This window comes from Hyperolius riggenbachi, chromosome 2 (assembly GCF_040937935.1).
Source record: "Hyperolius riggenbachi isolate aHypRig1 chromosome 2, aHypRig1.pri, whole genome shotgun sequence".
In the NCBI taxonomy this organism is placed as follows: Eukaryota; Metazoa; Chordata; class Amphibia; order Anura; family Hyperoliidae; genus Hyperolius; species Hyperolius riggenbachi.
In genome coordinates this window covers 147,300,603-147,322,702 of record NC_090647.1, presented here as the reverse complement: position 1 = coordinate 147,322,702, position 22,100 = coordinate 147,300,603, and positions in this window count along the sequence as shown.

Sequence of the window (22,100 nt, the reverse complement as noted above, 5' to 3'; positions counted from 1 at the left end):
CTAGGGAGGGGGGGGGGGGTCCAGTGTGGGTGTAGGGTGATATGTGAGGAGAGGTCAGTGGTCAGTGTTGATGCCAGGGAGAGTTGAGGTCAGTGTGGGTACTAGGGAGGGGGGAGGTTAGTGTGGGTGTGGTGGGGATATGTGAGGAGATGTCAGTGTAGGTGCCAGGGAGAGTTGAGTTCAGTGTAGGGTCTAGGGAGGGGGGAGGTCAGTGTTGGCATGGTGGGGCAATGTGAGAAGATGTCAGTGTAGGTGCCAGGGATAGTTGAGGTCAGTGTAAGTACTGGGAGGGGGGTCGGCGTGGGTGTGGTGGGGATATGTGAGGAGCGGTCAGTTTTAGTGCCAGTAAGAGTTAAGGTCAGTGTTAGTACTGGGGAGGAGGGAGGTCGGTGTGGGGGGATATGAGAGGAGAGGTCAGTGTGGGTGCGTTAGTTTGGGTACTGGGGGGAAAGATCAGTGCTGGAGGGGGAGAGGTCAGTGTGGGTGCTGGGGAGGGAGAGGTCAGTGTGGGTGCTGGGGGGAGGTCAGTGTGGGTGTGAGGGAGATATGTGAGGAGAGGTCAGTGTGGGTGCTGGGGGGGAGGTCAGTGTGGGTGTAGGGGGATATGTGAGGAGAGGTCAGTGGTCAGTGTGGGTGCCAGGGAGAGTTGAGGTCAGTGTGGGTACTAGGGAGGGGGGAGGTCAGTGTGGGTGTGGTGAGGATATGTGAGGAGATGTCAGTGTAGGTGCCAGGGAGAGTTGCGTTCAGTGTGGGTACTAGGGAGGGGGGGGGGGGGGGGGGTCAGTGTGGGTGTAGGGTGATATGTGAGGAGAGGCCAGTGGTCAGTGTTGGTGCCAGGGAGAGTTAAGGTCAGTGTGGGTACTAGGGAGGGGGGAGGTTAGTGTGGGTGTGGTGGGGATATGTGAGGAGATGTCAGTGTAGGTGCCAGGGATAGTTGAGTTCAGTGTAGGTTCTAGGGAGGGGGGAGGTCAGTGTTGGTATGGTGGGGAAATGTTAGGAGATGTCAGTGTAGGTGCCAGGGATAGTTGAGTTCAGTGTGTGTACTAGGGAGGGGGGAGGTCAGTGTGGGTATGGTGGGGATATGTGAGATGTCAGTGTAGGTGCCAGGGATAGTTGAGGTCAGTGTAAGTACAGGGGGTGGGGGGTCGGCGTGGGTGTAGTGGGGATATGTGAGGAGCGGTCAGTGTTGGTGCCAGTAAGAGTTGAGGTCAGTGTGGGTACTGGGGGAAGGAGCCTGTCAGGGGAGGCACCATATTACCTACCTGAACCATATTCTACCTGAAGTGTTACGTATGTGGTGGGAGGAGTTTGTCGTAGTTAGTGGGCGGAGCTTACCGCGGATGAGGGGCGGGGCTTCTCCCGGCCGAGGGGCGGGGCTTCTCGCGGCGAGGAGCAGTGCCTAGTCCGACATCTCCATCTCCCTGCAGCTCGGGGTCACGTGACAGGCTCTGTGCTTCTCCAGTGACATCATACTCCTCATAGCATCCCATCACTGCCCCCTGGAGGCATCAACTAGCATTACACGTGTCTGCTAGAGACCACTCCTCCACTCCCAGCAGCGATCTCCGCTCTCTGCCTCCCTCTCACCCCCGCAATCTGCCCCCGAACAGCCGCCTCCCCGCCGCTAGCTCTGTGACCGCCAGGGGGCGCCCATGGATCGGGGGATTTCCACAAGAAAGCGGCGGTATTCCTCAGGGTTTCCTGTTCGGGTTAGAGATGGGAAGTTCGGATCTTTTCAATGATCCGGATGATTCGAATCGGATCATTGAAGAGATCCGGATCTTTGATCCGAATCTCGGATCATTTTACTACCGGAAGCATTCGGGGGTGAAATGAACAGCAGGACAGGTCTGTGGACAGGAGAAGGGGAGGGAGTGGACACACAGAGAAGGGGAGAAGATGGACAGAGGGCAGGGAGTGGACAGAGAAGGGAGGAGGGACGAGCAGAGAGCAGAAATGTTTGCACGTAATACCCACATGCTGAAGTCATATGCTTTACATATATTTCACCTATATGTTCATCTGTACACTTTGAAAGAAAAGGTCGCACAGTGAAAGAAAGCATTCCCAGAAGATAAGTGCAGCTGTTTAGTGCCGAGTGCAGGAGGATCATATAATTGCCCAGCAATCACAGTGCCTGCAAAGTTACTGAGCTGTGATGAGCCAAAAGTTTCCAATGTGTTCACTGTGCAGCACTGCGGAACAGACAGCCTATAATGAGCAGCACGTTATAGCCAGTATGTGTGCTCTACACATATCTGGCAGTGGCACCCATGTCCCCTCTCTCTTATCTACCTGTCTCCCTGCAAGGCTGCCTCCCATCCAACAGAGCGATCCCTGCTTCCAGGACCCCGCTGCCCGCTGAGAGGGGGCGTGTCGCTCCTGGCCCCACCCCTTTTGCGATCCGAATCGTTCATTTTGATGATTCGGATGATCGACTCATAAAATAGATTCGGATCAAAGATCCGAATCGTTCATGATCCGGACAACACTAGTTCGGGTCTTCAGGGTGAGGTACGGAGATGGAGAGGCAGCAGGGGTCCCGGGTTTGCGGGTCGCCGATCGCCTGAAAACCTGCAAGGAGGCCGGACAAGAAGCACAAGTCTGGCGCGCGGAGGATGTGTCTGTTCTCAACGTGGTCCTCTCTGTGGCTTTATAAGGAAGCTCCGCTGTAGGAGTGAGGCACTCGCCTCGAGACCTCTGTCGCTGATCGCAGCTCCGATGCCGCACACTGAAGAAGGAAGGAATGTTTTGGTAATTATTGTTTTTTTTTATATTATTTAAACAACAATCATAGAGTCACATATAAGGATTTCAATACAGCAATTATGGTAATTAAAGCGGTATATATAGTAAGTAGCCAGAGAGTAGGTATGTAACCAGCTATACCAAATGATATCGTAAATGACTGTTATATATAACTGTCAAATGGCTATAAAAAAAATGTGTGTGTGTGTGTGTGTGTGGCAAAGTTTTATTGAAAAGATAATCAAAGTCATTATATAAGAAAAGCCAGTGAGCCTCACGCAGGAACCAATACATCAGTGTGAATTATGAAAAGAGGTAAACAAATATGATCACATCCTTAGTTCAGAATAGACTATCAACGAAATGCAAACAATGCTGTTTTTTCCCCCACCTGATGACGTCACAATACTCACCTGGGTATAAATACAGGATGCTGGGATTACCTGATGACCTCACAATACTCACCTGGGTATAAATACAGGATGCTGGGATTACCTGATGACCTCACAATACTCAGCTGGGTATACATAGAGGATGCTGGTATTACTATCTGATGACCTCACAATACTCACCTGGGTATAAATACAGGATGCTGGGATTACCTGATGACCTCACAATACTCAGCTGGGTATACATAGAGGATGCTGGTATTACTATCTGATGACGTCACAATACTCACCTGGGTATAAATACAGGATGCTGGGATTACCTGATGACCTCACAATACTTAGCTGGCTATACATAGAGGATGCTGGTATTACTATCTGATGACGTCACAATACTCACCTGGGTATAAATACAGGGTGCTGGGATTAACTGATGACCTCACAATACTCAGCTGGGTATACATAGAGGATGCTGGTATTACTATCTGATGACGTCACAATACTCACCTGGGTATAAATACAGGATGCTGGGATTACCTGATGACCTCACAATACTCAGCTGGGTATACATAGAGGATGCTGGTATTACTATCTGATGACCTTACAATACTCACCTGGGTATCAGTACAGGATGCTGGGATTACCTGATGACCTCACAATACTCACCTGGGTATAAATACAGGATGCTGGTATTACCTGATGACCTCACAATACTCAGGTGGGTATCAGTCAGTACAGGATGCTGGGATTACCTGAGGACCTCACAATACTCAGCTGGGTATCAGTACAGGATGCTGGGATTACCTGATGACCTCACAATACTCAGCTGGGTATCAGTACAGGATGCTGGGATTACCTGATGACCTCACAATACTCAGCTGGGTATCAGTACAGGATGCTGGGAGCCTCTATCTTATTATTTATTTTTATTATTTAAACAACTCTTTTTATTATTTAAATAACAATCATATAGTCACATAAGGATCTCAATACAGCAATGATGGTAATTACAGCATGTATAGTAGCCAGAGAGAAAGTTATATAAACAAATATACCAAATTGTATCAGAAAGGACCTTTGCATATAACTGTCAAAAAGCTATAGCAGGGCTCTATGGAAGGAGTCATTGATGCTAGAGGTCTGCCGCTGATCGCAGCTAGGATGCCGCAAGAAGGAATATTTTAAAGTAATATTGTTTTTTAATTATTTAACACAAAGATCATAGAGTCACATTTTATATTTTTTTGTTTCAACGTTTTATTGAAGTGATAAGCAAAGTCATTTTATACACAAAACCCAACTGGCTTCATGCAGGAAGCGTTACATCAGAGTGAATTATGAAAAGAAGTAAACAAATATAATCAGGGTCGGACTGGGACACCAAGGGCCCACCAAGGAAGTTTCAGCCTGGGGCCCACCCCCCTCTCCTCCTCCTCCCTCCCCCCCCCTCCCCCCCCATTTTGGGCTCACATACACATGTACTCTAGAAATTGTGCATGACTTTATGGTAGGGAATAGATTGTGAGCAATTCTGAGGACAGTCTCCAATAGGGATATGTCTAAATGCGAAACTAAATGGGTGTCACCACGCACTGGAACATCGGCGTGGTCATGATGAGTCATGGGCAGACTTAAAAAAAAAAAATACAAAACACAAAATAAGTAGCGGCGTTATTCACAGAGATTAGGTCCGACCAGATACATTGTAGATAAAATATTCAAGTAGTTACATGCCTCATGATAATTCATCAAGTAGTCAAATGGCAGCAGATACCCCCACAAAATGCAATCAGGTTGACGGCAGATAACCCCACACAATGCAATCAGGTTGGTGGCAGATACCCCCACAAGATGCAATCAGGTTGACGGCAGATACCCCCACACAATGCAATCAGGTTGACGGCAGATACCCCCACAAAATGCAATCAGGTTGACGGCAGATACCCCCACAAAATGCAATCAGTTTGGCTGCAGATACCCCCACAAAATGCAATCAGTTTGGCTGCAGATACCCCCACACAATGCAATCAGGTTGGCTGCAGATACCCCCACACAATGCAATCAGGTTGGTGGCAGAGATACCCCCACACAATGCAATCAGGTTGGTGGCAGAGATACCCCCACACAATGCAAGTCCCCCCCAGCTTGGAAGGGGGGGCAGAGGGCACAGATCAGCGGGGAAGCCTCCCCCCCTCCCTCACCTAGGGCCCCCCCTTCCGCACACCCCCCTCCTCGAGAAGTGCAGCCAGCAGCGAGCGGAGAATAGCTTACCAGCTTCAGATGATGCTATCTCCGCTCCGCATGCCGCTGCTGCCCTGCTGGTCTCTGTCTCCTGTAGTGACGCTGTCCAATCACGCTCTAGCAGGAAGTACTGCGAGAGCGTGATTGGACAGCGTCACACACTACAGTCAGAGACCAGCAGGGCAGCGGCATGCGGACTCGGAGCGGAGATAGCATCATCTCTGTAGCTATTCTCCGCTCGCTGCTGGCTGCACTTCTGGAGGAGGGGGGTGCGCGGAAGGGGGGGCCCTAGGTGAGGGAGGGGGGGACGCTTCCCCCCCTCCCCGCCGCTCTGTGCCCAATTCCCCCCCTTCCAAGCTGTGCCCCCCTCCAGTGGCGTAGCTAGGGTGTTTGACACCCGATGCGGATAATTTACCAACAACCCCCCCCCCCCCCAAAAAGCAAAGCGCGCAGCGACAAAAAAAATGGGTGTGGACATGACATCACATGGGTGGGGGGTAATTGTAATGTAACTGTAACAGTAAGGCAGTGGGCTAATATAGGTAGCCAGAATAGTTTCCCTCAGCATAGGTTAGATAGGTAGGTGCCCCCAGTATAGGTTAGTTAGGTAGGTGCCTCCAATATAGGTAGCCAGTATAGTTGCCACCAGTAAAGGCTAGCAAGGTAGATGCCCCCAATACAGGTTACATAGGTAGCTGCCCCCAGTATAGGTTACATTGGTAGGTGCCTCCAGTATAGGTTAGATAGGTAGCTGCCCCCAGTATAGGTTAGATAGCTAGCAGGGTGAGAGGGCGGGCAGATAGCTAGCCGGGTGGGCAGATAGAAAAAAGGGGGAGGGGGAAGAAGTGGTGCGGTCATGGAAGAATTGGGTGTGGTCATGGACCAGAATGTGGGTGTAGTCATGGGTGGAGACAAATTTGCATGAATGGTGGGACATTAGATTAGGACAGTGGTGGCGAACCTTTTGAAGGCAGAGTGCCCAAACTGCAACCCAAAAGTCACTTATCTATTGCAAAGTGGCAACAGCAATTTAAACTAAATAAAAACGTTTTAACTCATACATGAACATTATGGAAAATCCAAGTTGAAAATAAACTGTGAAGATAAACAATTTCATCCATCCAACTCCTGAAAAATGTTTTTTTTTTTTTTTTTTTTTTTTTTTTTTAGAACCTCCCAGTTTTATTTTCTGTTTTAAAAAGTAGCTATTGTCTCATATGATGATGATTCAGCTTTTTCCATAGTCTCGCAGTTATCATGTGACCCTCAACAAGACAAATTCAGCAATCATGAGGTCCCCCATCAAGACAAAATCAGCAATCATGAGGCCCCTAACAAGACAAATTCAGCAATCATGAGGCCCCCAACATGACAAATTCAGCAATCATGAGGCCCCCAACAAGACAAATTCAGCAATCATGAGGCCCCAACAAGACATTCAGTAACCATGAGGCCCCCAACAAGACAAATTCAGTAACCATGAGGCCCCCAACAAGACAAATTCAGTAACCATGAGGCCTCCAAAAAGACAAATTCAGCAGTCATGAGGCACATAAATAAACAGCATTTCACATAAATAGGCAGAATGCCCCATTAATATGGTAGACACCTCTCACCTGGCTTCTGAATCTCCTCTACTGGCTGCTGTGCCAGGCAATACTGTTTTTGGCTGGATTGGTGATGATGTGTGGGCTGAAAGGCCTGGCGGTGATGCTGTGGCCGGCCTGGCGGTGATGCTGGGCTGTACTTGGCTGGTTGAAGTAAATGTTGGCCTGACTGTTGGTGGTGATGCTGTGGCCTTTTTGACAGTGATTCTGGGCTGGTTGGCTGGTGGTGATGCTGGGCTGGCCTGGATAGTTTAGGTAGTGACAGGTGCACCCTAGTTTAGGTAGCACCAGGAGCCTCCCAGCTTAGGTAGTGACAGGACCCCCAAGTTTAGGTAGCGACAGGAGCCCCCCAGTTTAGTTAGTGACAGATACCCCCCAGTTTAGGAAGTGACAGGAGCCCCCAGTGTTTGTAGTGACAGGTGCCCCCCAGTTAAGGTAGTAACAGGTGCCCCCCAGGGTATGTAGTGACAGGAGCCCCCAGTTTAGGTAGTGACAGGGCCCCCCAGTTCAGGTAGTGACAGGTGCCCCCAGTTCAGGTATTGACAGGCGCCCCCCCCCAATTCAGTTAGTGACAGGTACCCCCAGTTTAGGTATGACAGGAGCCCCCCAGTGTATGCAGTGACAGGGACCCCCCCCCAGTGTATGTAGTGACAGGAGCCCCTAGTTTAGGTAGTGACAGGGCCCCCCAGTATAGATAGACAGGTCTATAGGTGTCCCCAGTTTAAATAGCCAGATCTATAGGTGTCCTCAGTGGCAACGGAGAGAGAAGAGAAGCGGTGGGGAAGGGAGGACGTTTCCCCCTCCCCCTTCCCTCACCTTGGGGCTCCCCCTCTCTCGCTCCCCCCTTTAGAATTAAGTGATGCGGCAGGCAGCGCCGCTGTGCCTGCCGCTTCTTTTCTCTCTCCGCTGCCACCCCAGGGCGGGCGGGCCAGCCACGTCCGGGTAGCTGGGGGGGGGCAGCAGCTAGCCAGGGGAGTGCGCATGCCCCATTTTGCCCTATGTAGGGACGCCCATGGCATGGTAGGCAGATAGGTAGCCGGGTAGGCAGTTATGTAGCCGGGTGGGAGGGTAGGCAGATAGGTAGCTGGGTGGGCAGTTAGGTAGCCGGGTGGGAGGGTAGGCAGTTAGGTAGCCAGGTGGGCAGATAGGTAGCTGGGTGGGCAGTTAGGTAGCCGGGTGGGCAGTTAGGTAGCCAGGTGGGAGGGTAGGCAGATAGGTAGCTGGGTGGGTAGATAGGTAGCCGGGTGGGCAGATGGGTGGGAGGGTAGGCAGATAGGTAGCCGGGTGGGTAGATAGGTAGCCGGGTGGGCAGATAGGTAGCCAGGTGGGCAGATAGGTAGCCGGGTGGGAGGGTGGGCAGATAGGTAGCTGGGTGGGTAGATAGGTAGCCGGGTGGGAGGGTAGGCAGTTAGGTAGCCGGGTGGGCAGATAGGTAGCTGGGTGGGTAGATAGGTATCCAGGTGGGCAGATAGGTAGCCGGGTGGGCAGATAGGTAGCCGGGTGGGAGGGTAGGCAGTTAGGTAGCCGGGTGGGCAATTAGGTAGCCGGGTGGGAGGGTAGGCAGATAGGTAGCTGGGTGGGTAGATAGGTAGCCGGGTGGGAGGGTAGGCAGTTAGGTAGCCGGGTGGGCAGTTAGGTAGCCGGGTGGGCAGTTAGGTAGCCGGGTGGGAGGGTAGTCAGAAGGGTAGCCGGGTGGGAGGGTAGGCAGTTAGGTAGCCGGGTGGGCAGTTAGGTAGCCGGGTGGGAGGGTAGGCAGATAGGTAGCTGGGTGGGTAGATAGGTAGCCGGGTGGGCAGCCAGTTAGGTAGCCGGGTGGGTAGATAGGTAGCCGGGTGGGAGGGTAGGCAGTTAGGTAGCCGGGTGGGCAGTTAGGTAGCCGGGTGGGAGGGTAGGCAGAAGGGTAGCCGGGTGGGAGGGTAGGCAGTTAGGTAGCCGGGTGGGCAGTTAGGTAGCCGGGTGGGAGGGTAGGCAGTTAGGTAGCCGGGTGGGCAGTTAGGTAGCTGGGTGGGAGGGTAGGCAGAAGGGTAGCCGGGTGGGAGGGTAGGCAGTTAGGTAGCCGGGTGGGCAGTTAGGTAGCCGGGTGGGAGGGTAGGCAGTTAGGTAGCCGGGTGGGAGGGTAGGCAGAAGGGTAGCCGGGTGGGAATGTAGGCAGTTAGATAGCCGGGTGGGCAGTTAGGTAGCCGGGTGGGTAGCCAGTGGGGGCCCCGACTCCTATGCTCCCCCTCACCTGGGTGTCCCCCCTCCAATTACAAGCCGCGGGGATTGCAGCCCGACTGTTTTTTTTTTTTTTTCCCCTTAAAAAAAAACTATTTTCCCCGGGGGGGCCCCCTCCTATCCTCCCCATCCCTCACCTCGGAGGGCCCCCCTCCTGTTACGAGCGGCGGGTACAGCAAACTTCCGGCGAGGTAAAGCAGAAGATAGAGGTCCAGCTTCCTCCCAGTCGCTGTCTCCTTTGTAATTGCCGCGCACTAAACCAGGAAGCAGTGCGAGCTGCATAGAGGAGACAGCGTAGCCTGGGAGGCAGCTGGACCTCTATCTTCTGCTATACCTCGCCGGAACTTTGCTGTACCCGCCGCTCTACCGCCGCTCGTAACAGGAGGGGGGCCCTCCGAGGTGCTGGAGGGGGAGGATAGGAGGGGGCCCCCCCGGGGAAAATAGTTTTTTTTAAGGGACATAAAAAAAAAAAAAAAAAAAAAAAACAGTCGGGCTGCCCTCCCCGCGGCTCTCCCCTCCAGCGCACCCCTTCTAGGGGCCCCCAGGAGGAGGGGCAGTCGGGGCCCACCGATGGGACCGTTGGTGGTTCGGCGGCTCTGTCCGAGCCTGAATATAATCATTGCATTTAAATATCTATCCGAACAATAAGTATGCCTATTCACTAGGGTGCGTTCATAGCTGATAGCCCAGCAGCCCCACATTGTACTAAACATGTTAAAGGCTTCCTCATTTTGCCGTATCAAATTATTTTTGATAATATCAGAGAAATTCCTTCTTTTCGTTTTTGTTGTCACTAGTGAGGAGATGTTTCCGGCGGGTGCTGGGCAAAGCTTATGTTGGGTACACACAATGCAATTTCCCACCTGATTGACCGAAATCAAGTGATTATTTCCAACTTGTCCAATTGGCTCCCGATCGATAAAAGGATCGATTTTGTGCACTTATAATTGGAAAATTGATTGCTTTATTGATCGGGTGCACTTTGGACATGTACACATGATGCAACTTCCTGTCCGATCTAGTTTTGATCGGGCAGGAAATTGCATGTGTATACCCAGCATTTCAGTGGATTGTGGGCGGAGCTTCTCACAGCTGGGGGGGGGGTGGAGAAGTCTGTCAGTGGGAAGCACCATATTACCTGGTAGGTGGAGCTTCTCACAGCCTATTTCTTGAAAAAATAGATGTCTGGCCACCCAGAGCCCCCCCCTCTGCAGGTGACCATCTCCAGTGTTGGAGCCGCATCTGAGCCTCCAGTGCTGACATCCCCACCTCCCTGTAGCTCCGGGGTCACGTGACAGGCTCTGTGCCTCTCCAGTCACATCACACTCCTCATAGCTTACCATCACCGCCCCATGGAGGCTCCAAGTGGCATTACATGTGTCTGCCAAAGACCCCTCCTCCATCCGCAGCAGCGATCGCCCCCCTCTCACCATGCAATATGCCCCCGAACAGCAGCCTCCCCGCCACTAGCGCTATGACCGCCAGGGGGCGCCCATGGATCAGGGGATTTCCACATGAAAGTGGCAGTATTTCTCCGGGTTTCTTGTTCGGGTCTCTTGATCTCTGTGTGCCCTGTGTTGCTGGCTGGTGTGGAGTGGCATTGACTGGCGTCTTCAAGTTCTTGGGAGGGTCAGGTAAGAGGAAATCAGCGGTGGAGGACATGGGCGGCGGCAGCCATCGGTAGCTCAGAGTCACGTGGTCTTTTAGCTGAGCTGCCCACGTGACTCCGAAATTTGTAGCAGCTTCGGCAGGCGGCAGGCATTTGGCATCAGCGACGTTCCTGCTTTGCTACCGCCAGCAGAGAACGTCAGAAGAAATCAGTGGCTTGGGCAGGAGGAAGTCAGCGGCAGAGGACATCGGCGGTGGCGGCGGACATTGGTGGCTTGGAGTCACGTGGGCCATCAGCTGGAGCTGCCCACGTGACTCCGGTACTTGCATCGGCTTCGGAATGGCATGTGGCACCAGCAATGTCCCTTCTTCTCTACCACCGTCAGGAAAGTGGAGGACATCGGCGGTGGAGGACATCGGTGGGTCTGTGTCACTATCGTCCCTCTGGAAGACATCAGCGGCGGAGGACATTAGCAGCTCTGAGTCACATGGGCCATCAGCTGGAGTTGCCCACGTGACTCCAGTTCTTTCAGCGGCTCCAGCTCCAGGAGGCATACTTGCCACAGATGCCAGCACAGCACGGACAGACCGGACTGCAGGGGACCCGGGACACCATCACCATTAGCCCAGGATCAAATGCAGCCCAGCAGCATGCCTCTCCCCTAGGATTGGTGAGTATGAAACATGCATGTGTGTACATGTTGGAGGCAGGCATTGTGACTTAGTGATGTAGGTAGTGGAGGTTATTATAGCTTAGTGTAGGTAGTGGGGGCAGGCATTGTAGTTTAGTGTAGGTTGGATGGCATTGTAGTTTAGCGTAGGTAGTGGGGGCATTGTGGCTTAGTGTAGGTAGTGGGGGTATTGTGGCTTAGTGTAGGTAGTGGGGGCATTGTAGCTTAGTGTAGGTTTTGGGGGGCAGCGGTAGTAAGTATAATGTAGGTAATGGGGCAGCAGGAGTAAGTGTAGAGTAGTTAGTGTAGCTGGTGGGGCAATAAGGGTTAATGTAGGGTAGTTACTGGAGCAGCAGGGGTCAGTGTAGCTTAGCTAGAGACAGTTTGGAAAGAAAAGGACCCATACAATGCCCCTGGACCATAGACACTACAGGTTTAGTAGTTTTGGGGTTTTTTTCAGATTTGTGCCCTCTAAACCTAGGTGCGGCAAAAATCTGAAAAAAAAAACGTGTTTCCCCGAAAGTAGGCCTTCCCTTTAAAATAAGACCAATCCCAAATTCCTAGCATGCTCGAAATATAAGGCCTACCCCTAAAATAAGCCCTAGTGGTTGTGTAAGTCCCGTCCGTCTGCCCCCCTTCCCCCACTGCCACTTTACCTCCTGCTGACCCCCCCCCCCTCCTCCAGAAAGACGCATCCTCTTTCTTCACTGCCTGCCAACATACCGGTAATTCAAACCGCAGGACAGGTGATTTCCCCACTGCTGCTTTATTTCCTGCTGGCCCCGTTCCCCATTGCCCGCCGTCATAATTCAAACCGCTGATCAGCGGTAAACTGCGGTTAAGTCAGCTAGTTACACTGTAACAGCGCTTCCGTGTACAGGAAGTGAAATCTCTATTTACTTCCTGTTCATGGAAGTGCTGTTACAGTGTAACTAGCTGCCCTCGCTGCAGTTTACAGCTGATCAGCAGTTTGAATTATGACAGCGGGCAATGGGGAACGGGGCCAACAGGAAACAAAGCATCAGTGGGGAAATCACCAGTTTACTGCTGTCCTGCGGTTTGAATTACTGGTACAGTGAAGAGCGTGGATGGGACTTTATGGAGGAGGGGGTCATCAGAAGGTAAAGTGGTGGTGGGGGAATGGGGATCTTGCTACCCTAACCATATATAAGACCTCCCCGAAAATAAGAACTAGCACATCTTTTGAAGGAAAAAAAAATATAAGACTTTGGCCTCGATTCATAAAAGTGCTGTCGGGAAGGTAACATCGAGTGGGGAAACACCGCTGTCGGTATTTCCGCCTTCAGGGTGGTAATTCATAAAAATGTTGCTACTTGTGACAGGCGTGCGGAGATATTCCGCTGTAGGCAGGCGTTAGGCTGTCGGGAGACATGCGGAAACAGGAGAAGCAGGCGGAATCCCTCCGTGCGGTGTTCTCTCTGCAGCTGCTTGGGAGGTCTGTCCCATTCACTGCACTGTATTCCGCACGCTTCTCGCCACATCAGAGGTAGCGGTAATACCCGTCCGCATACCGCTACCTCTAATCTTTATGAATTGACATTTGTTACTTTTGCTATGATAATCACCGCGCAAGGCGGTGATTAATCACTCTGCTCGCGAATGTCGGCTTTTCATGCGGAAAAAGCCTTTATGAATACATATTTTGCTGTGTGGTCGGTAAAGTGAGCGGTTTTCTGCATTTCCGAATGCGGGAATGCTTTATGAATCGAGGCCAATGCCTTATTTTTGGGGAAACACGGTAGTAGCCAGAGAGAAAGTTATGTAAGCTGGTATACCAAATAATATCAGAAATGACGGTTATCTATAACTGTCAAATAGCTATTAAAAAAAGACCATAGAGTCACATATATATATTTTTTTTAGTTTCAACGTTTTATTGAAAAGATAAGCAGTCATTATATAGAAAAGCCAATTAACCTCACCCAGGAAGCATACATCAGTGTGAATTTGAAAGTGTATTATTGAAGTGTATTAAGTGTGAATTATGAGTGTAAACAAATGTAATCACATCCTTAGTTCAGAATAGACTATCAATGAAATGCAAACAATGCTGACGTGCTGTAAATTGTCTTTCCAGATGAAAAAAACTTGACTAATCAGTTACAGCTGTTTTTTTTCCCACCGCTACCTCACAACACTCAGCTCCGTATAGATAGAGGATGCTAGTGTTACCTGATGACGTCACAATACTCAGCTGGGTATAGCTAGAGGATGCTGGGATTACGTTATGACCTTATAATGCACAGCTGGGTATAGAGAATGCTGGGATTACCTGATGACCTCACAATACTCAGATCGGTATAAATAGAGGATGCTGGGAGTCTCTGGCTCATGCCCTCTCAGGTGGTGCTTTTCACTGCTTTTCTAGTCTGGATGAAGACTGGGGAAGAGGGAGGAATGGAAAGCAGTTCCTGGTCACTCTGCAGTATTGGAGGCTGGGTGCAGGATTCTGCAGAGAATACATCCTGTAAGGGCTGGTGCACACCAGAGCGGTTCTGAAGTGTTTTTTTAAATACTTGCAGGGGAAAAAAAAACTTGGCTAATGAAAGTGAATGGGATGGTGCACACCAGAGCGGTTCGTTTTTTCCACAAACTCGGGCTGCAGCATTTTTTAGATTTCTGAGTCGTTTCTGCCTCAATGTTAAAGTATAGGAAAGTGGAAACCGGCTCTGAAAAATGCTAGATCAGAGCGGTTTTCCAGACGTTTTTGTTACAGAAGCTGTTCAGTAACAGCTTTTACTGTAACAGTATTTGTAATCTGCTACACAAAAAACGCTAGGCATTCTGTAAGGCTTGGTGGTGTATTCTCCACAGTCAGCATGCAACGCATGAGCTGGCGTGGAGGAGGTACACACACTAGCACCAGGAAACAGGCTATCCCTAGTATAGTGGAGGGGAGGACTGACTCCAATAGGAGATTGTGGCGCACAGAGCCGGTGCAGATCTGACAGCCACAAACAATGCTTTCGTAATAACGTCTCAGCGCAAAGTAGCGCTGAGCGCACAAACCAGAACTGAGGAGATCAGGACAGGTAGACAGAATGAACGCTTGCTAGCTAGCGGCTACTTAGCGACAGCAAGCGTCCAAAACCAGACAGACTGGAATGAGGCAGCCAATGCGATGCGGCGATGGCGTGCCTCACAAAGACAGGACAGGATAGTCAGAAAATAGCAGGATTAAGATAGATGAACGTAACACAGATAAATATACAATAAGTATGTTTTCCTAGCGTATTACAATTACAGCTATCAATGAAACTATTTGTAACGTCTGACTAACATATGTATATATCGGCAATGAACCGATATATGACATAAGCAGGAACGCTGACTAGGAATGGAGTAACACAGGGAACAGGACTCAGAAGGATTCGCTATCTCTTTGCAGAGATGAACGCAATCCACAAACGGTAACAGAACAGGATTCAGAAGGATTCGTTATCTCTTCGCAGAGATGAACGCAATCCACAAACAGTAACAGAACAGGATTCAGAAGGATTCGTTATCTCTTCGCAGAGATGAACGCAATCCACAAACGGTAACAGGACAGGATTCAGAAGGATCCGTTATCTCTTCGCAGAGATGAACGCAATCCACAAACAGAACCAGGAGCAGGGTAACTACCTCAGCACGGGTGGTCACGGTACGCGCAACCTACCAAAACGTGCTGGAAAGCTGACTAACTGCACACAGGATATAAACAGTTCGTGTACGTATACATCAGCGACACTGATGTATCACGTAACACAAATACAAGGAAAATAATAAACGTGCTGGTATGCATATATATTGGCAATGAACCAATATATGATGCAAAGACCAGCAAAGTATCTTTATAACAAGAAACACGATCGGGGGCTAAAGCGACAGCAAGGCAGGCTTAAGCTGAAGCTATGAAAACCCAAGGAAACCCTGCAGGAAGCAGATCTTTATACTGAGGTCATCCAATGGGAGCAGACATGCAGATTCCCACACAGGTGAATGATAATCAGTCACAAGCTGACAGCAGGGAAAAACAGACAAAGCTATACAGCTTGCATGGAAATAGATCAGAACTGCCTGAGCTGCAGCACTACTTCCAGCAATAGCTGCTGCAGCAGCGATCATTACAGTACCCCCGCCTTTAAAAGTGGATTCCAGACGCTTTTCAAAACTGAAATTTCCAACAAAACAGTCTGACTGATAATTCATGATGACCGGGACAGCCCGGCAAGACCGAATTCCAGAATCAGTCCCCACAAGACTGGACCCATCAGAACCAGAACCTACAGAACCATGCCCATCAGTACTACAAGCCCCAGTGTGACACCCATCAGAACCATGATTTCCAGAAGAAAGCCCTCCGAAACTCCCTGAGCGATACCCACCGCCTTCCAGGAACCGTTCAGAAACGCCAAAGCCTTTGCAATGCCCACCGGTACTGTCTTTACCAACACAAAACCCACTGTTGAACCAGTCCAAGGCACCAGGACAAGTTTTCTCAGAGACCTCCCAGAACACCTTGAAGCTCCAAAGAGATCCCCATAGGTCAGAATGCCCCTTAGGCTCACATGGAGAACTATCAAGAACCCCTATGGAACCTAGGGCAATTCCCGAGTCAGGGCCACAAGGACAAACATCAATATCAGGGCTTTCCGGGACCAGAACCATCTCTGGGCATGCAGGCAGACTGGCAACATCAGAACATGTTCCCACTAAGGAAGCATCAGAGCACGCTAACACCTTAAACACACTTGGGCATTCTGGCACACAAAGAACATCTGGGCACACTGGCACAAGAGAAACCTCTGGGCATGTCAAGGAACTGTGAGCCTCAGGGTCAGCCAAGACAGGACCAAAACCAGGACTGGCCAAAAAAAAATCATCATGACTAGACTTCGCAACTACTGGATTTTTACACGAGAATGCAGGATCAGACTTAGATGTCGCTGATTCCAGCAAAGTCAGTAACAAATCAGATTCAGGGGCACTAACAAGACAGGACAAATCTTCTGATCTATGCACTGAACCAGATAGGGACTCCACAACTACCTCTGGACTGGACAGAGACTCATTTAATACACTGGATTGGAGCTCATGAGGCGCTGCAGAACAAGTCAGCATTGCAGCAGCCCCCACTGGACTAGGCAAAACTGAGGAATTCCCTGGACAGGAAGGGGACTCTGGAACCTCTGCCACAGCGGCCAGAGAACCAGAATCTTTCAGGATACAGGGCTGGGTTTCAGGAACACTCATCAGACCGGACTGAAATTCTGAGATTTCTATTATTTTGACCAGAGAATCAGAATTATCCATGTTACAGGGCAAGACTTCTGAAACATTCAGAGGACAGGGCTGGAGTTCCTCGGCTGTTACAACACTGGAGAGGGACTCAACAACATTGGTTAAATCAGACTGTGTACAGGACAAAGTATCTGACACACTTGCTGACGAGGACAATATTTCAATGGCTTCTGCTTTGCTGGGCAGAAATTCATCAAGTTTTATTAGAGCAGACTGTAATTCCAAAACAGCTGCTAGACAAGTGAATATTACTGCAACACCAACTGAGGTAAGCAGTGCTTCAGCCTCCTCTGCTAGAGGGTTTAAAGTATCCAAAGTACTGGGTGAAGCATAAGACTCTGCGACCACAGCTTCACTGGACAGGATCACTGAACAGTCCATATTGCAGGGCAAAACCATGGAAGCACCTGCTGGACAGCATAATGATTCTGTGACCTGAGTTTCATTGGAGAGATCTACTGCACAATTCATGGTACAGGGCAAATTTATTGGAAAATTTTCTGAACAAGGTAATAATTCTGCGATTTCAGGTTCACATAGCAGATGCTCTGAGCTATTCACGAAACTAGAGCGAGGTGTAGAAACAGGAAGATCAAGACACAATGTTTGCGCATCTGAATCACCATTCATTTGTAAAATTGGAAAATTCAGATGCTGGGGTTCTGAGTTTACTAGACAGGATTGCTGGGACTCGGAAACTGATGTAGTGCATCTATTGGCATCTGCTGGATCAGACAGGAGTTGAACTTTATTAACACAGGTAATTTCTGCAGAAGTGTTTGCAGAGACAGGCAAGATTTTTCTGGTGTCTGTTTCACTAAACAAAGAGTCATGAGTACTGGCTAGGCTGGACTCGGAAGTCAGCAGGACCTCTGGCTTCTCTGCTGAGAAATTTGCGCAGGGCAAGGTTAAGAATGTATCAGTGGCTTCTGTTTTACTGGGAAGTAACACTGAGTTATCCATGGTACAGGGTGGAATTGCAGGAACTTCAATTTCACACAAAAAGAGCTCCGAATCACCTGCTGAATCAGCCAAAGGTGCTGAAGCAGGCGGGTCAGAACGCCAAATTTGCGAATTCGGAGTCACATAAAAATCATCCAAAATCAGTTCCCACACATCAATCAAGGGAGCCACACAGTCATACCTACACACACCAGCCTCTATTAGGTTATAGGCTGACTTAATGCATGCGTTCAATACCATTTCACTTTTTGCACTGTAAAATTGACAAAATGAACTTGAATCATTCTTCCATTCACAGACCAGGGCTTCCATCTCTCCCCTCTCGAATGGAGGATCCCATGCATACTTAACAGCGAAACATTCCGGCTGATCACAGTCTGCAGATATGATTGTGGCAGGCACATGTATAGGGTTAATTAGCAGGTGATTGGCAGATTCCTTATTCCTAAGAAGCTCCAATACCTGTAGCAAGTGTTGAACTGTAGTGTATGCAAACTTTCCTTGCTTTACAAATAAGTTGATTTGTTCAATACTCTGTAATATCTCCTCATAATCATACTCAGATAATTCTTTTAAACACAAATCTTTATTTTCCCTAGCCAGGGAGGAAAGTTCATTAGTAGTTTCATAAGTCCATTTAACTCCCCTGAAAGACAATTGCATTTCATTATCTGTTAATGGCAGAATCTCATTATAGGTCTCAGTCGCTAAGGATAACGATTCTGCAGATTGGACACGTTTCTTAGAACGTTTGCGTTTTGCCTTTGACCTTGCGGTTTTTGGTGATTTATTCAAAGCTGCAGGAAAATTATCAGTAACACTTTCTGCTTGCTGCTCATTCTTGCAAGCAATTGAAGGAGCAGCTGATTGGCCTGCTGCCAGGAGTTCATTAAGAGGAAAAGGCAATGGATCTATGCGCAACCAGTTATGGATCACAAACGCTAGAAATTCCAGCGGTCTATCTTTCAAATCGGAATGATTGAGAACATCAAATGCCCACTGGAATAATTCCCCTTTAAACAAAATATAACTTAGTTGGAGTGCCCAGGTTGAAACAGGAGTCGCTTGGAGATCAGGATTGGTCAGGAACCTGGCACATTCAGAGAAAAACTCATTTTCTGTTTCAGAGCTAAGTTCTTCAAATTTCTTAAAGGAACAGGAACCATAATTAACAGTGTCATACTTTCTGGGAATCCCCCCCACAATGGGGATTGGTAATGGGGTTTTCATAATGTAAGGCTTGGTGGTGTATTCTCCACAGTCAGCATGCAACGCATGAGCTGGCGTGGAGGAGGTACACACACTAGCACCAGGAAACAGGCTATCCCTAGTATAGTGGAGGGGAGGACTGACTCCAATAGGAGATTGTGGCGCACAGAGCCGGTGCAGATCTGACAGCCACAAACAATGCTTTCGTAATAACGTCTCAGCGCAAAGTAGCGCTGAGCGCACAAACCAGAACTGAGGAGATCAGGACAGGTAGACAGAATGAACGCTTGCTAGCTAGCGGCTACTTAGCGACAGCAAGCGTCCAAAACCAGACAGACTGGAATGAGGCAGCCAATGCGATGCGGCGATGGCGTGCCTCACAAAGACAGGACAGGATAGTCAGAAAATAGCAGGATTAAGATAGATGAACGTAACACAGATAAATATACAATAAGTATGTTTTCCTAGCGTATTACAATTACAGCTATCAATGAAACTATTTGTAACGTCTGACTAACATATGTATATATCGGCAATGAACCGATATATGACATAAGCAGGAACGCTGACTAGGAATGGAGTAACACAGGGAACAGGACTCAGAAGGATTCGCTATCTCTTTGCAGAGATGAACGCAATCCACAAACGGTAACAGAACAGGATTCAGAAGGATTCGTTATCTCTTCGCAGAGATGAACGCAATCCACAAACAGTAACAGAACAGGATTCAGAAGGATTCGTTATCTCTTCGCAGAGATGAACGCAATCCACAAACGGTAACAGGACAGGATTCAGAAGGATCCGTTATCTCTTCGCAGAGATGAACGCAATCCACAAACAGAACCAGGAGCAGGGTAACTACCTCAGCACGGGTGGTCACGGTACGCGCAACCTACCAAAACGTGCTGGAAAGCTGACTAACTGCACACAGGATATAAACAGTTCGTGTACGTATACATCAGCGACACTGATGTATCACGTAACACAAATACAAGGAAAATAATAAACGTGCTGGTATGCATATATATTGGCAATGAACCAATATATGATGCAAAGACCAGCAAAGTATCTTTATAACAAGAAACACGATCGGGGGCTAAAGCGACAGCAAGGCAGGCTTAAGCTGAAGCTATGAAAACCCAAGGAAACCCTGCAGGAAGCAGATCTTTATACTGAGGTCATCCAATGGGAGCAGACATGCAGATTCCCACACAGGTGAATGATAATCAGTCACAAGCTGACAGCAGGGAAAAACAGACAAAGCTATACAGCTTGCATGGAAATAGATCAGAACTGCCTGAGCTGCAGCACTACTTCCAGCAATAGCTGCTGCAGCAGCGATCATTACACATTCGTAGAAAACATGCCTAGAATCGCTCTGAAATCTGCTTCAAAAACCTCTAGCGTTTTGCAGATCTGCTAGAGGTTTTTGGTGTGCTGCAGCACTACAAATGGGAGAGGTACCCAAAGTCATTTATCATCCCCATTTACAACTGACTGACAGAGCGTAACTGTATATGGCCCTGAAACATGGTCACACTCGATAGTAATCTGGTGTCAAAACATAACAACAAGCAAAGTAATTGTACGTCTGTCATTGTTTGACTTGTGCTAGATTATTCTCACTGCCATGTGGTCCGGCCCCTGTTGTAGGAGCGCGACAGGTTGATAATGGAATTTTGAGTTACCTTGTGGTCTGGAGCCCTGGAGTTGGAGTGCGACGGGCTGCTGACCTAATTTTGATTGTTATAGCATGTTATGCCATAAGGCATTACATCCTGTGCGCATGCATTAGGTGGCGTAAAGAAAACTTTGTGTTAGCGCATGCGCATCATGCAAAAATTCATACTCAAATATGCCCAAATAGGGTTGTGTTTGTCATACTCATTGCCGTATGGTCCGGCGCCCTGTGGAAGGAGCGTGACGGGTTTATAATGTAACTTTAAGTTACCTTTTTGTCCAGCACCCTGTGGTAGGAGCGCGATGGGCTGATAATGTAATTTTAAGTTACCTTTTGATCCGGAGCCTTGGGGTAGGAGAGCGACGGGCTGATAATGTAATCTTGAGTTACCTTTTGGTCTGGCACCCTTTAGTAGGAGTGCGACGGGCTGATAATGTAATTTTGAGTTACCTTCTGGTGCGGCACCCTTTGGTAGGAGCGCGACGGGCTGCTAACGTAAATTTGGATTACCTTAGCCAAAGTACTTAGCCAAAAAATAATATAATAAAATACCTTACAACTAATAAGTGTAACGATTTGTGTCAGCAAAGAACAGAATTCTGATTTGTAAAGGATTGCGGAGATGCCGCCGCGTCAAGCAGTAGCATGGCGGCTATCTCCGCGTTCCAGCCGGCGGGTTCCGTCATGCGGGGACAGGATGGACTGGTGCCTGGGTTAGTGGGGAATGAGAGGGAAGCCGCCGCAGCGCCGAGTGGCATGGCGAGTGTCCCCGCATTTCAGCCAGTAGCTTTCGTCGCATGGTCGCATGGTGGATCTTTGCCTACTCTTTCACCGGCACACAGACTAAGTTCTACGCGCGCGCACACAGACAGGATCTTTATGCATACAGAAGGGGAGTCAGCTGATCAGCCGGTCAGCTGACTCCAACACTGATCAGGATTGGTTGAGTGACTGGGGCGTGGCTTTAGAGCGCTCCCAATATATATAGGGCAGGCCTGTCAGTTGTTCCTTGTCTGCTGTTGCATTCGCTACGTGTGAGCACTCAGACCATAGTCAGACCCGAAAGTGTGCTAGAACCAGCAGGAGCTGGGGATCCACACTTAGGCCTGGTGCACACCAAAAAACGCTAGCAGATCCGCAAAATGCTAGCAGATTTTGGAACGCTTTTTGTTATTTTTCTGTAGCGTTTCAGCTAGCATTTTGCGGTTTTGTGAAGCATTTTTGGTGTAGTAGATTTCAGATATTGTTACAGTAAAGCTGTTACTGAACAGCTTCTGTAACAAAAACGCCTGCAAAACCGCTCTGAACTGCTGTTTTTCAGAGCAGTTTGCGTTTTTCCTATACTAAACATTGAGGCAGAAACGCATCCACAATCCAAAAAATGCCTCACCCCGGGAGTATGCGTTTCTGCAAAATGCCTCCCGCTCTGGTGTGCACCACCCCATTGAGATACATTGACCAAGCGTAT